This window comes from Ochotona princeps, chromosome 18 (genome assembly GCF_030435755.1).
Source record: "Ochotona princeps isolate mOchPri1 chromosome 18, mOchPri1.hap1, whole genome shotgun sequence".
Lineage (NCBI taxonomy): Eukaryota > Metazoa > Chordata > Mammalia > Lagomorpha > Ochotonidae > Ochotona > Ochotona princeps.
The window spans coordinates 27,649,307-27,662,994 of NC_080849.1; the positions used below are offsets into that span (position 1 = coordinate 27,649,307).

Genomic DNA, 13,688 nt, shown 5'->3' on the forward strand with positions numbered 1-13,688 from the left:
GCCATCCTCTGCTGTTTTCCCAGGCCACCAGCAGAGAGCTGGATGGGAAGTAGAGCAGTGGAGACATGAGCTGGAACCCACATGGGATGCCAGCACCTGCAGATGAAGTAGTTTGTTGAGCCACTGTGCCAGCCCATTAAGGTTGCTAATGTGGCATCATAAGAACCATCCCCTTACTTGCCTGTTTTTTAAGGTAGGCAGAAATGTGAAATTCCTACTGGTGCCACTGGATTAAGTACCCTTTTAATAACCAGAAGCTATAAAAATATGATATTCAATTTGAGTAAGTAGGTAGGCATGCATCCCCAGGAAAGGGTAGATGTGGACTGACTATACTCTTCAAATTTTATGATAATCTCTCAATGAGGCCAGAATGAAAGTTCATCAAGCATCATGGAAACACGTTCAAAAATCCATTATTTATAAAAATTAACCCAGAAATAAATCTGGGAACTGTTTCTGAAATTCAAACAGGTCGTATTTTATTTTAAAAAATCTTTATTTAGATAAATACTTCTCATCAAGATGAAGAAAGGACTATTAGATTCCTGATGAAACTTTAACTCCTCTTGGAGATAAAGCCTATCCTATCCTGGGAAATTTCACCAGCAGAATTTACTAACAGGTACCCCCAATGACTGGACAGGCAGAGACCTTTTGTTTAAATCACAAATATCTGCCTTCCCATTCTCCTGGCTGTCTTCAGGCTATTTCGCTACAGGAACGAAACTCTGTAATATCATAATAAAATGAATGGTGCCAATTAAAGTGGTAGAAATGCACACACAAAGCACGGAGCTCCTGACATTTTATATTTACAATTAAGGCAGCAATGGAATAGGAGTAGCTGTTTTTTGGATGATAAGAATAAGATCTCAGCATTTCGGAGCACTGTCTGGGGATGCTCAGAGAGAAAGACCGCTGTAATTGGGTAGGAGCTGAGCTTTCTGGTGAATCAAGGAGTGTGCTTTTGGGTTTAAATTTCTAATGAGTAGACAGGGCATTTTTAGCTTGAAGTTTGAAAATGCTTGTATTAGGCCAGATGGACTTAGGGTTGAGAGATTGGTTTTTCACTTTTTTGACCATGGTGAAAAGCATTACATGGGCCATGAGACATTTTGATCTTGATAAGAGACTGCAAAGTATGGCACCTTTGACCATGAATGAGAGGTTTTACAGTAAAGGATTATTAAGAAGAGCAGATAGGAGAAAGTTGTTCTTAAGCTAATGCAGAGACTCTTAATCCAGAATACAAATTATAGGGAACCCCAGTTCACACAAGCATCTCAGACAACAACAAAAGACTCCCACAAAAACATCCCAAAGGCTTTATGAATTGAGATATTTTGGGCCATTAATCATTTTTGGTTATGTTACTTCACCAGGATGGCAGTAGCTTCATCTGCTCTAAACCCAAGTAGGTGGTTGGTGGCAATTTCTACAAACATGCATTGTTTGCTGAGCAAATTATTTGCAGAAAGTTAAAGAACTGATGGGTGAGTCCTATATTCAAGTATTTATCTCTAAGTTACCTATTTGACTTTTCATCTTGGATCAATCTGGGTCTCCTGCTGGGTACATTGCCAAGCAGCCCCACTATCATCACTCTCTGATGAGAAATAAGTACTCAATAGACAATTATCAAAAGCCAAACTGCTTTAGAGATAATTACATGAAGGCTTGACGTAGCTGATGTTATTCTTCCCTAAGTTCAAATAGCATGAAGTCAAATAATGGCGTAGGAACCAATGTTAGAGTGAATATTCGGGAGTTACAAAGTATGAAACGGAAGAATAGATCTGGTTAAAAATTTGGAAAATGTATGATCTCTTGTTCACTTAAAGCTCTCTAGATTCCTTTTGAATATTATCAAAACATGTTAATCTAGGCATAAATATGCCCAAAGAAAATTTAATAAGCATTACAATTACATGTTGGCTATCAGCCATGTGTAGTGTTTTATAGTACTCAGAACACTTTAAATATTAAAAGTAGATAAGACTAGACTCAAAATATCCCCTACCTGAAGATTTGCATTCATCTCTGTAGTCCCTGCATGAGTCCCTGAACAATCATTTCTATGCTATGGAACATCTTTCCTGGATTTCTGATTTTTCCTCATAAAATTTGTCTCTTGAGGTCTGCATGGTGGTTCAAGCTGACTAAACAGACCAGTCCAGCACCCCAAGTGTCAGCATCCAGTAGGCGCATTGTTTTATGCTTCACTTTAGATCCAGCTTCAGGCTTATGGCCTGGGAAAGCCATGGAGGATGCTTGAAGTCCTTGAAAACCCTGCCCCCCATGTGGGAGACCCAGAAAAAGCTACTGGCTCTCAGCTTTGTATCTGCCAAGCTCCAGCTATTGTGGTCATTTGGGCGGTGAACTAGTGGGTGAAAGATTTCCCTCTCTCTTTAACACTACCTTTCAAATTAAAACAAATAAAACTTTTGAAGTAATTATCTCTTATTGAGGCTGACACAGAGGTATACTAGGCTAATCCTCTGCCTGTGGTGCTAACATCCCAGATGAGCACCAGTTTGAGTCCTGGCTGCTCCGCTTCCAGTTCAGCTCCTTGATAGTGGCCTGGAAAAGCAGCAGAGGATGGCTCATGTCTTTTGGCTTCTGATCTGGAGAAGCTCCTCACTACCAGCTTTGGATTAGCCCAGTTCTACCATTGCAGTAATTTGGGGAGTGATTCAATGGGTGGAAGACATCTCTGTCTCCTGTTCCCTCTCACTGTCTCTTTCTGTAACTCTGACTCTCAAATAAAATAAAGATATTGGGCCCGGCACGATAGCGTAACGGTTAAAGTCCTCAACTTGAACATGCCCTGGGATCCCATATGGGAGCCGGTTCTAATCCCGGCTGCTCCACTTCCCATCCAGCTCCCTGCTTGTGGCCTGGGAAAGCAGTCGAGGACAGCCCAAAGGCTTGGGACCCTGCACCCACATGAGAGACCCAATAGAAGCTTCTGGCTCCTGGCTTCAGATCAGCACAGCATCGACCGTTGCAGCTCACTTGCGGAGTAAATCATCAGACGGAAAATCTTCCTCTCTGTCTCTCCTCCTCTCTGTACATCTGCCTTTCCAATAAATAAATAAATAAATAAATCGTTTTTTTAAAAAAATAAAAAATAAATCAATATATCTTGTAAAAAGTTGATCTCTTTCTGATAGCCTTAGTGTAATCTGTCACTAACTCTAATACTCGGGATACATCTAATACAGTTTAACCCCTCATCTCTCTCATCTCAACTGACATAGCATTCTCTTAATCCCATTTTTTGTTTCCACATTGTCCTACAACTAGTCTAGTAAAAGAAAAGACTAAAGCATAAAAGCAAAGTTAAGAACTCACAGCAACAGCAGCGGGAAGCCATGACTGCCCCTGGGGTCTGCCGCTAGCTCATGTCAGAGGCAAAATGCAGTCTCCTTTCCCCAGATGGACAGAGTGAAGGCCACGCCCAACCCACAGGCACCAGGACCTCCTTGTCTTCATGCTACTCACATATTTTGTCATCCTCAGATATCTTTTACTTCCTCTAATTATTTCACGTGATTACAATGTTTTTGTTTTTGTAATTTTCTTCATATGACAAGTAGCTTCTTTTCACTAGACATTTTTAAAAGTTTTTTCTTGGCAAAAATTCTTCTCTTACTCTGACTCAAATGTTATCTCCTTTGATTTTTTTTTTCAGAGAATTCACACCAACATTAGTTTGGATTGAATAGAATTTGTGGCATTCTGCTGTTTTTAACCAAGATATCCTACGCAGTATCTTGTCTGTCTTACCCCAAGGGAAGTCTCCCGAAGCAGGTGGGAATGGGACAGAGCCCCGTTCAGGTTTTTTCCTCAGCAGGTAGTACAATAGCCACAAATGATGGGTGATTTATACCTGCTTACGAGACTGAATTGAACAAAGGTCTATATTTTACTTTTCTAGGCCATCAGGAGTAGGGAACATATCAATCTTGATACTGCTCAGTAAATATTGGTAGTTTGGAACATAAAACACGTCTCAAACACTTTTTGGCATTTCTCAAAAGCAAGGGAAATGGGAGAAAATGATCTTTCAATGTTTGCTTTGGATTTGAAATTATCAGTTATCAGAAAGCTTAAATTTTGAAAGTTAACTTGGTAAGGTGATCTCATTGTAATTAATCAAACAACCCTACTAGCAAAATGTCAGAGACAAGGAGACAAATACTTGGTTTCAGGTGGAGGCTGAGGGACCCTGAAGATCTTGTCACTAGATCACAAATTAGATCTGAGGGACCCTGAAGATCCTGTCACTGGATCACAAATTAGATCTGATTGTGTTCAATCATTAAAACACATTCTCAATGAGATCAATGGTGAGGCAGAACTGTTGCACATTCTAGAAAGTGTTTCCAAGTATCTTCTTATTTTGTTAACAAAAAAAAAAATTCCATCTGATGAAAACTTGGCCAAAGAGTGCTTATGAATCTCTTTCAAGTCCTTTCAAAGCTTAGGTTTCTGTGTAATGCTCCTTTAAACAGAAATGTAAAATTTATTTCAAAATGAGAAGTCTGGGAGAGGGGAGATACTTGGCTGCATTCAGGAAACCAGAGCTTTTAGCAAAAATTAGCCCACACTTCTTCTGAAAGGAGTCACATTTGGCTCCTCATTTCAGAAGAAAACTATTTGTTATGAAATATAAGGATTCAGCCTGTGTGTGCCTACGTGCAAATCCCCTGTCCCACACCCCTGACTGCACAGTGACGTGGGTCCCCATCCCTTCACGCCTCGTTAGGGCCAGCACAGGCCAGCTGGCTGGGCTGGCCCTGTCCTCAGGCCTGGGCACCATTGTCCCAGAGCTCACCCAGCCTGCATCCCTTTGAAGCTGCTCCAAAGAAACTTTATCCCTCTGTTCCAGCTGGCGTTTCATTAAGCCCCGGCTTCACAGGATTTTCCACTCCCATTGACACATCAGAGCAAAGATGTAGCCATTAAAATAATGAAGAAAAAGAGAGTGAGCAGAGGAAAGACGGTTCTGAGGGGAAATTGAAAAGGAGTCCAAGGTTATTTAAAAAATAAAGGCCAACTGCAGAAAAATAAAATGAACCTACTTTCCCATCGTTCTTTCTTTTTTTCCTCCGCTACATGTGTGTGTCCTAAGCTGTCCAAATTTTCCACAAGGCTTCATAAGGAGTGACTTCTGAGAGGCACTGGCTCTGTGAAAAGCCGACAGTCACAGTTCTAAATTAGAAGCAGCCGATAAGAATCCCAAAGTCATTCTGAGTATACATGAAGGCAAAGGAACTATGAGCACTGAAGATGGTGTGAGTCTTAAATCTAACCTTCACTCTTCCTTTGAAAAGAAACCATCGTATCTCCTGCTGCCTAGACATCAAGTCCACCTAAATTATTAGCCACCCTGAGTGTGACCTTCTTAGTCCTACCTCTGCAGCATTGTCCCTCTGTCGTTGAGTCTTAAGTGCTTGTTCCAGATCATTTTTTCCCACTCCTTCAAAGGAACGTGGAGCTCCAGTCTTATCTGGTCACAAAATCATGTCGATGCTTGTTGGCTCCATGATGATATATCTGTGATACATTCCTTTCCCCCAAATTAGCTTATAACTGTAAGAATCAAAAGAATTGTGTTCATTTTTTGCTATTTCTTTTTTTAAGGATTAATTTATTTGCTTAAGAAACAGAGATAGAGAGAAAGAGAGAGAGAGAGATCTCTCCGCCAGCTCACTCCTCAGATGGCTGCAAAAGCTGTCACAGAGCCAAGCTAACACCAGGAGCCAAGTCTCTCCCATGGGTGCAGGAATCCATGCACTTTGGGACACCTGCTGCTGTTTTTCTCAGGCCATTAGCAGGGAGCTAGATCGGAAGTGGAATAGCTGGGATATGACCAACATCCATATGGCTTTACCCATTATGCCACAGTGCTGGTCTATTTCGTTACTAGTTCTAAACATAAAACTTGCTCAAGACTCTATAAGAAGCTTGTATTTCCCATAAATCAACTTCAGTCACCTCAACCCAAGATGCAGACAAGGAAGGTGTCAAAAGGCCTTTATGCTCTTAGGCTGACTGCGACAAAGCCAGTGTACTCATCCTACACGTGTTATCCCTTCGGGCTGTAATTCTGGCATTGTGATTTCATTAGCACATTTGTTTTTCTATCATCTCTTCCCACAGGAATTAGAAGCAGTGGCCTAGAAGTGGGCTCTTAATGACAGAAGATAGGTGACAGGTGAAATCTATTTGAAAAAAGAAACAAAGAAAGAAAAATAAAACTGACAACCATATTGCTTTATAGTATAAAGACTGATGTTCATAAAATGAACTTAGAATTGTATTTAACAATCACTGGTAAAATGCAAAAAACCCACATTCTTAAGAGATATACTGCTAAATGACAAAAATTTGTTTTGGAAGACAGCAAATATTGGGCATTTAAAACATATATGTATACATATATACACTTGCTGTTACTCCAAGTGTTTAAAAAAATCCTGAGTGTTGTCCATTCAAATGAACACCATATATTAACATGAAATCGGTTCGTTATACCCTTACCCTAAAGGCCACAGAGAAAAAGAGTGTGTTTACTTATTTAAACAGCATCAATGCCTTTAAGAAACATTCACATGGCTCAAGAAAGTCTGAGAACATGCACCAAGAAGGTTCAAGGGCACACAATGGTCATCGAGCAGTGCAGTGGTTAAACCGCTGCTTGTTAGGCTCACATCCCGGATCAGAGTACTTGATTGTGTCGTGGCTTCTCCAGTTCAACGTCCTGCTAATATATATTCTAAGAGACAGAAGATGATGGTTTGAGCGCTTGGAACTGAGTCACATACATGAGACTCCAGATGGAATTCCAAGCTTCTGGCTACATGCTAGCCGAACCCTATTTCAAACATTTGGGAAACGAACAAGTAGATGGCAGATCTCCCTGTCGCTGTCTCTCTGCTTTTCAAACAAAATGAAAACAACCATCTTCCAAGGACATTTCTGTGTTATCGTGGGAAAAAAGCTTTCATTTCTTTTGCAACTTCTTTGGAAGTAAGGACTTAACTCACCTGCAAGTATGAGATCTTCTGCCTGCTTCCATTTCTCTTTAAGCTTGCTCTCATCCAGCCCACAGACTTTTCACATGCTTTACTGAATGATTCCCTGAACAACTAAATCCTGAATTATTTTTTATATTGTAAAAAAGTTGAACATATGAATCAAAACTTCTTAAACAATCCATGGAGCTAACTATTAAACAGAAAACATCACTAAACTTTTGGAGCAAAATTCTGAGATTAACAAAACCGAGTAAGTGAGGATTGAACATGTTATGAGAGATTTTGTGATGCAAGAGGCAGTGGGCACTTGGGAGAAGAGACAGGAAAGCATCACAGGTGGGTGGGGTGAGAACACCTGCTGAAGGGAAGAGCAGAGTCAGCACTCAACCTGCCGGACTGGCGATCAGAAACCTACAGTGATCTCTCATTCAACAAGTCGAGAGGGCTACCGAGATCACAGAACCAGACTGAGGGATGGAATCTCACTCCTGTCACTTGCACCCTCTGGGATGTTGGGTGCCAGAGTCACAGTGTCCAGGACTCCTCCTTTGTAAAATGAGTTCACATGTAATTTTGGAGTTGTGAAGAGAACTAAATGTGAATGTGTCTGACAACTACTTGTCTAGATTAAGCAACCCCACATATGATCATTTTTGCTAGTTTTATTATTTATCGCTGCCTTGTCTCCTACCCTCCTTTTCATTATGCTGCTCCCACTTGCGTGATCCTTGTGTTGCACATATCTCTTGCATTACCCTGCTTCTAATCTCTATTTAACTGTATCATTGAAGGCATTTTTGACCAAGATTCTTCATTTTAGTTGTGCAGATATTATCTCTCCACTTTCTATCATCCTTCTTATCCTTCAATGTCTACACCAGATTACACTTCCTTTACAATCTATTCCAAGATGCTTGAACGTTTTTGTGTTGCATTTTCACTTTTGTTATAGTGGTTTCCATAAAATGCATTGCATTATAATATCTAATGCAGGTGACAAATCCTCATTAACTTGTGAGTCCTTATGAGGCAAGAATTCATTTGATAAATTTAATTTTCTCCAGGTTCATTTTGCATCAGTTTAATGAGAGGGACCAAATGCATCTGATTTCTCTTTCTGTTTATGAGATTGACATCCTAGTTACCGTTACTGTTTTTAAGACTTACTTGTAGTTCTCATTTCTTGATAAGTTGTATGGGGAAATAACTTAGGAATCAAAATAAAGCATCCAATAATTGACCCTGAACCCACAGAGCAGCATGAGTAATGCATATATGTATATATGCAGATGCTTGTGTGTTTGTATGTTATAATTATCTTACTTAGAGAGTCCTGATCATACAATTTAATTTTGGGAGGAATATAGATAAGGAAGTGTGTGTATGTGTGTGTGTGTGTGTGTTTGAATCCAAATGCCATAGACTGCAACATCTGACTCCATGCATGTTTTTCAACGTTTCAAAATCCATTAACTAGAGCTTATTTAGCTTTGCCTGATATGAGAGCTTTTATTGTGAGTATGTGTGGAGATTTTTTTTTTTAAACAGAAGCCAGTGTGCCCTTTGGATGAATTGATTTCCTCAATCTCATGGTGAAATATTGCATTTCAGTTGTCACTTTTGATTTATTGTTTCTTTAAACATTAAATCTTCCTTTGCATTTTTATTGGTTTCATTTAAAATGTTCTGCTCATCTTTTTCATGGCCACTTCCATAAAGCCAACGAAGGCTTCTGTCAGGGAGCCTGGGGGACCTGCAGAATCCTATCTTCTTTGTCGAAACCTCCCAGAGGCTGTCCTCCCCTTGGCTGCACATTCGAAGGATCTACAAGCAAACCCACCAAAACTCTGCCTGCTTTTGTTATGGAGTTTATGAAAACATGTATTAAATCTAATAACTTTGCTGTGTAATGAGGCACAGAGCATATGTCAGAAGTATGGTGTCCAAACAGCACTGAGCTGGAGTGGTTTATCTTGCTGGCAAATGCGTTACATGAGATTTGACCCTTAAATTGAGCACTGGGAGAGATAAATAGGGTAATCAAAGGGACTCCCGGACAGCCATAGGAACCTGGAGCCATCTGGTCAGGACAAAAATAAATCAGTAATGCAACTAGAAATGGTCTCCAGAGACTGTCAGGGTTTGGTTTAACATCACTGTTTCTCAAATTGTGGAGCAGAGGAAACTGACAGCAAAGATCATGAAACCAACTCTAATTAACACACACACAGAAAAGATTTCAAATCCTTTCCAGGCTGAAATGCTTTGCACCTGAGGGACTAAAACCCACATAACAATGTAGAAGTTCTGCAACTTGGTAAAGATAAAAAGAAAAGCATGTATTGATCGTCAGATAAGACAATGAAGACTGATACACAAAAACAAGCAAAATGCAACAAAAACAGAGATTCTATTTAATTGGAATTTAATAAACTAGATTTTTAACTATTCTACCATGCTTTGCTAATTAAATTAAGGAAGGCATTATTTGATTCAGCTCTTCAAAATCTCTCTCTCTTACATTAGCTTCTGATATATGTAATAATGATAAAAATAATAAAATTATAAGACACATTCAAGTTAAACTATTTTTAATATTTTGAAATTAATTAACATTTAAAAACAGAGAGGGAGACAGAGAGAGAGATACTTCCGTGTGTTAGCTCACTCCCCAAATGTCCACAACAACTCTGGCTGGGTCAGGCTGAATACAAGGACTGAAACTCAATCCAGGTTCTTCATATTGCTGACAGGGACCCAGTTACTTGAGCCATCATCTGCTGCCTCCCAGTATTTCCATTAACAAGGAGCTGGGATAAAAAGTATAGCTACACTCAGCACTAGACATTGTCTGGTTACGGATGCTGATAACCCAAGTGGCCCCCCAGCTTCTAAGCCCAATACCTTCTCCCTAAAACCATTATTTATTCAGTATATTCTTTCTCGAAACTCAGCCAAAGTTGTCATATGTGTTGTTGGAGATTTTATTTAAAAAAACTTGGATTTTTTTTTCATAGATTCAAATCCCTTAAAGATAAACCATCAGGTATTCAAATTAGTATTAGTGTATATGGCAAATATTGTTACAATTTCATAACTGGAGAAAGTGTGAAAGTTGCCCCAAATACAGTTTCCATCTACATCATTTAAAAGCATTTTAGAGACTAGTATTATGAGGTGCAGTAGGCCAGCATAAGGGTGCACATTGGAATCCTGGCTGCATCACTTTCAATCTAGCTCCCTGCTACTGTATTTGAGAAAGCAGCAGAAAATAATCCAGATGCTTGGGCCCCTGGATGAATTTCTGGTTCTGGACTTTAGACCAGCTCAGCTCTGATCAGTGTGAATATTTAGGAAGTGAACAAACATATAGAAGATTTCTCTCTCTCTCTCTCTCTCTCTCTCTCTCTCACTCTGTCATTCTGCCTTTCAAATAAATGAATTTTAACAATCTTTGAATGTCACTTTTACGTTTTATTAAAGTCTTATTTTATTTATTTAAAATACTGAGTAATGTATAGAGACAGACATAGAGAGAAGAATAAGATTTTTCACCTATTCAAACATCTCTAAATGGTCACAGCAACCCCAAGATGGGCCAGGCGTAAGCCAGGAGCCTGGCACTCATTCTGGCTCTCCCACATGGATACCAGGGTAACTGGGTCACCCACTGTTATTTTCCCAGATGAGTCAGCTGGGATCTGGATCAGAAGCAGAGCAGTGGAAACTCAAAATGACACTCATATATCAAACGCCAGCATTGCTGGTTCTCATTTAACCCACCAACGCTGACCCTGACTTTAAATTTCTGACATATTCAGAATCCTTTAATGTCTATGGTGTATTGAGCCACACATCCCTCCATCCTGCAGAACTCTGATAATCTTCATCTGTTGGCAACTATACAGCGGGCTTATGCCTTCATCACCAGCTCATTTATCCAGGTCACAGACAAGTGCTGAGCATTCACTCCCTGTGAGTCAGTCTGCTTAGAAATGTGTGCATCAGAGATGGGAGAGACCATGGGCCTAACATAAGGAACACCAGTGAGCTTCAAATCACACAATATGGGAGGCAAATGGAAGGAAACATCCTCTCAGAACACTTGTCACCACATGGATCTCACTGCCTCAGTTGACTCAACTGTAAAATCAAGGTCATAAGACCTTAAGAGTTCAAATGAGTGAGTTCAGAAATACAAAGTACCTAAAACAGCATTCAGATCACTTTGTTTTTATTTAGATTTAGATTTTTTTAAAACAATTTTATTGGAAAGATTTACAGAGAGAAGGAAAGAGAGAGAGAAATATCTTCAACTTTTTCACTCCCCAAGTGGCTGCAATGGCCGGAGCTAAGCTGATCTGAAGCCAGCAGTCAGGGGCTTCTTTCAGGTCTCTTATGTGGGTGTAAGATCCCAAGGCTTTGGGGGCATTTTCTACTGTTTTCCCAGGCCACAAGCAGGGAGCTAGAAGTAAATATAGGTAGAGGCACAGAAGTGGTGATATAGGCAAAGGCACAGACAACATCCTTGTGAGTACACATGCACTCGTGCACATACATTTACACAGAACAGAGGACAAAGGCAGGAGACAATGTGTTTCAATGAAAATGATAGACATCATCATGCCCACACAATATAATTCCAGTCTTTAGAGAATGGAGTCTTTGACAACAGAGTGTTGCAATGATTAAAAGCAACTTGAAAGTGGCCAAGAGGGAATATTACTGGCACACCTACTGTCAGTGATCTTATTTGAACCTCCATCCAAACACCAATGTGCTTCTTAAATATCTGGCCAAGTTAATGATATTTTGTAAGAATAATGCATAAAGTAATAAAGGAGTAAAAGCATGATGTTCTTATTCTTGTTTAGCCACTATTTTATGAAAGAGATTGTATGCAGACAAAAGTGCACTAAGGTATTTTTCCTCTTTAAAAATACTATGATTCCAACTGCACCACGATCTCCTATTGCACCTGTTGATATATAATGGCACGCAGAAACACAGGTACCTTTCCCCATCACTTCCTGCACAGACATTGACCCCACTATCTGTCAATGTGTTGATAACATTATAGTACTCATTACAAATTTTGTTGACTTTCCTTCACAATCTTTCCATTGTCCCTTCCTCTATGGAAGTACCATGTTCTGGATCATGTCTCCCACTTTCCTATATAAACTGATTCTATGGTCTCTTTCTAAGAAAATACACACAGGAGATATAGTGTGTGAAAAAGAAATCTAGCATTTTCTTTGTTTCTTCATTTAAGCTTAATGTTGCTCGAGTGCCAAACTCTAAGTAAAAGACTATATCTGCTCCCTCTCCCCCACCTTTTCTTTTCCTCTCTTTCTCTCTCTTTCTGCTATTCTCATTCTCTTATTTTTCCTGAAGACTTTTGAAATACATCCAATTTCCCAATACAGAAACAATATTGCTTCAAAGTGTGAAGATGGCATAGAATGAATAGCATGTATGTGTGTGTGTGTTTATCTCTCTGTTTACTTGTTTATCTAGTGAATCTGTATAATGGAGGCACGTATACCATGAAGTGGAATTATATTGCAATATGTGTCTCTACTTCTAAATAACAGATGTCCTGCCAATGAAATTGCGGAATGTATCTGACAAAAGGATGCTGGACGTTAGACCATTCTCTATGTCTACAATGTCAGGATACACTTAAATAGCAGGTTGATGGACTTTTTACTGTTAAGGGACTGAATTATTGTTGCAATATAGGAGAAAACAGTGTGGGGGAATGAGTGAGAGGATGGGAGGTGAAAATCCTGAGCCTAAGAAACTGTATCATGAAAAATAAAGTACTGTAAAAAATGACATTATAGCAACTTCCAAACAAGTTAAATATTTTTAAAAATACTTAGTCCTCACAATATAAATTGGTATGAAGCCCCTCATGTCCAATATTTCCACTGATTCACATTATAATACTGTCATTTTTCATGTTCTTTTTAAATGTGAAGTTGTCACTATCTTATTTTACACAATTTTTCATTCTTTTTTTTCAAAATGAAGTCATTAAACTTCTGAATGTTTAATGAAGTGTTTTGGATTAGCCCTCTGTACTGAAACTGTCCTCTCTGTAAGTGTGCTAGAGGTAGACACCACTCGAGACCAACAATTTTCATTGATTATGAACAAAAGGAGCTGAGAACAACTGTGTGTCTGTGTGACTCCGTTCCTTCGGGTGCTCATCATGTATGACAACAGAAAGGAGGACCCACGGAGGGTATCACACATGATCACTGCACACAAACTTCCAAATCGGGTGCTCACTTCGGCAGCACATATACTAAAATTGGAATGATACAGAGAAGATTAGCATGGCCTCTGCGCAAGGATGACACGCAAATTCGTGAAGCATTCCATGTTTAAAAAAAAAAAAAACAAACTTCCAAATCGGGTTTGTAGGGCTGTTCTACTTCTTGAACCAATTACAAAGATTCTTTTAAAAATTCATTTTAAAAAATCTACATTTGGACAAATATGTACATCCATTTCAAATGGTTGCACATCAAAATTAACACTTATAGTCTCAATTTTCTTGATGCTTTTTAATGAGCTTTTATATTGGGACCAGCATAGTGATCTAGTGGGTCAAGCTTCAGCTTGCAT

At 39.3% G+C, this 13,688-nt stretch overlaps 1 non-coding gene across 1 annotated transcript; it reads left to right on the plus strand.

The window, feature by feature from the left end:
* The first annotated feature begins 13,341 nt into the window (after positions 1-13,341).
* Positions 13,342-13,448, plus strand: LOC118758101 (U6 spliceosomal RNA). The gene has a single exon (XR_004995529.2). It is a non-coding gene; the product is annotated as a U6 spliceosomal RNA (small nuclear RNA).
* Positions 13,449-13,688: the final 240 nt, after the last annotated feature.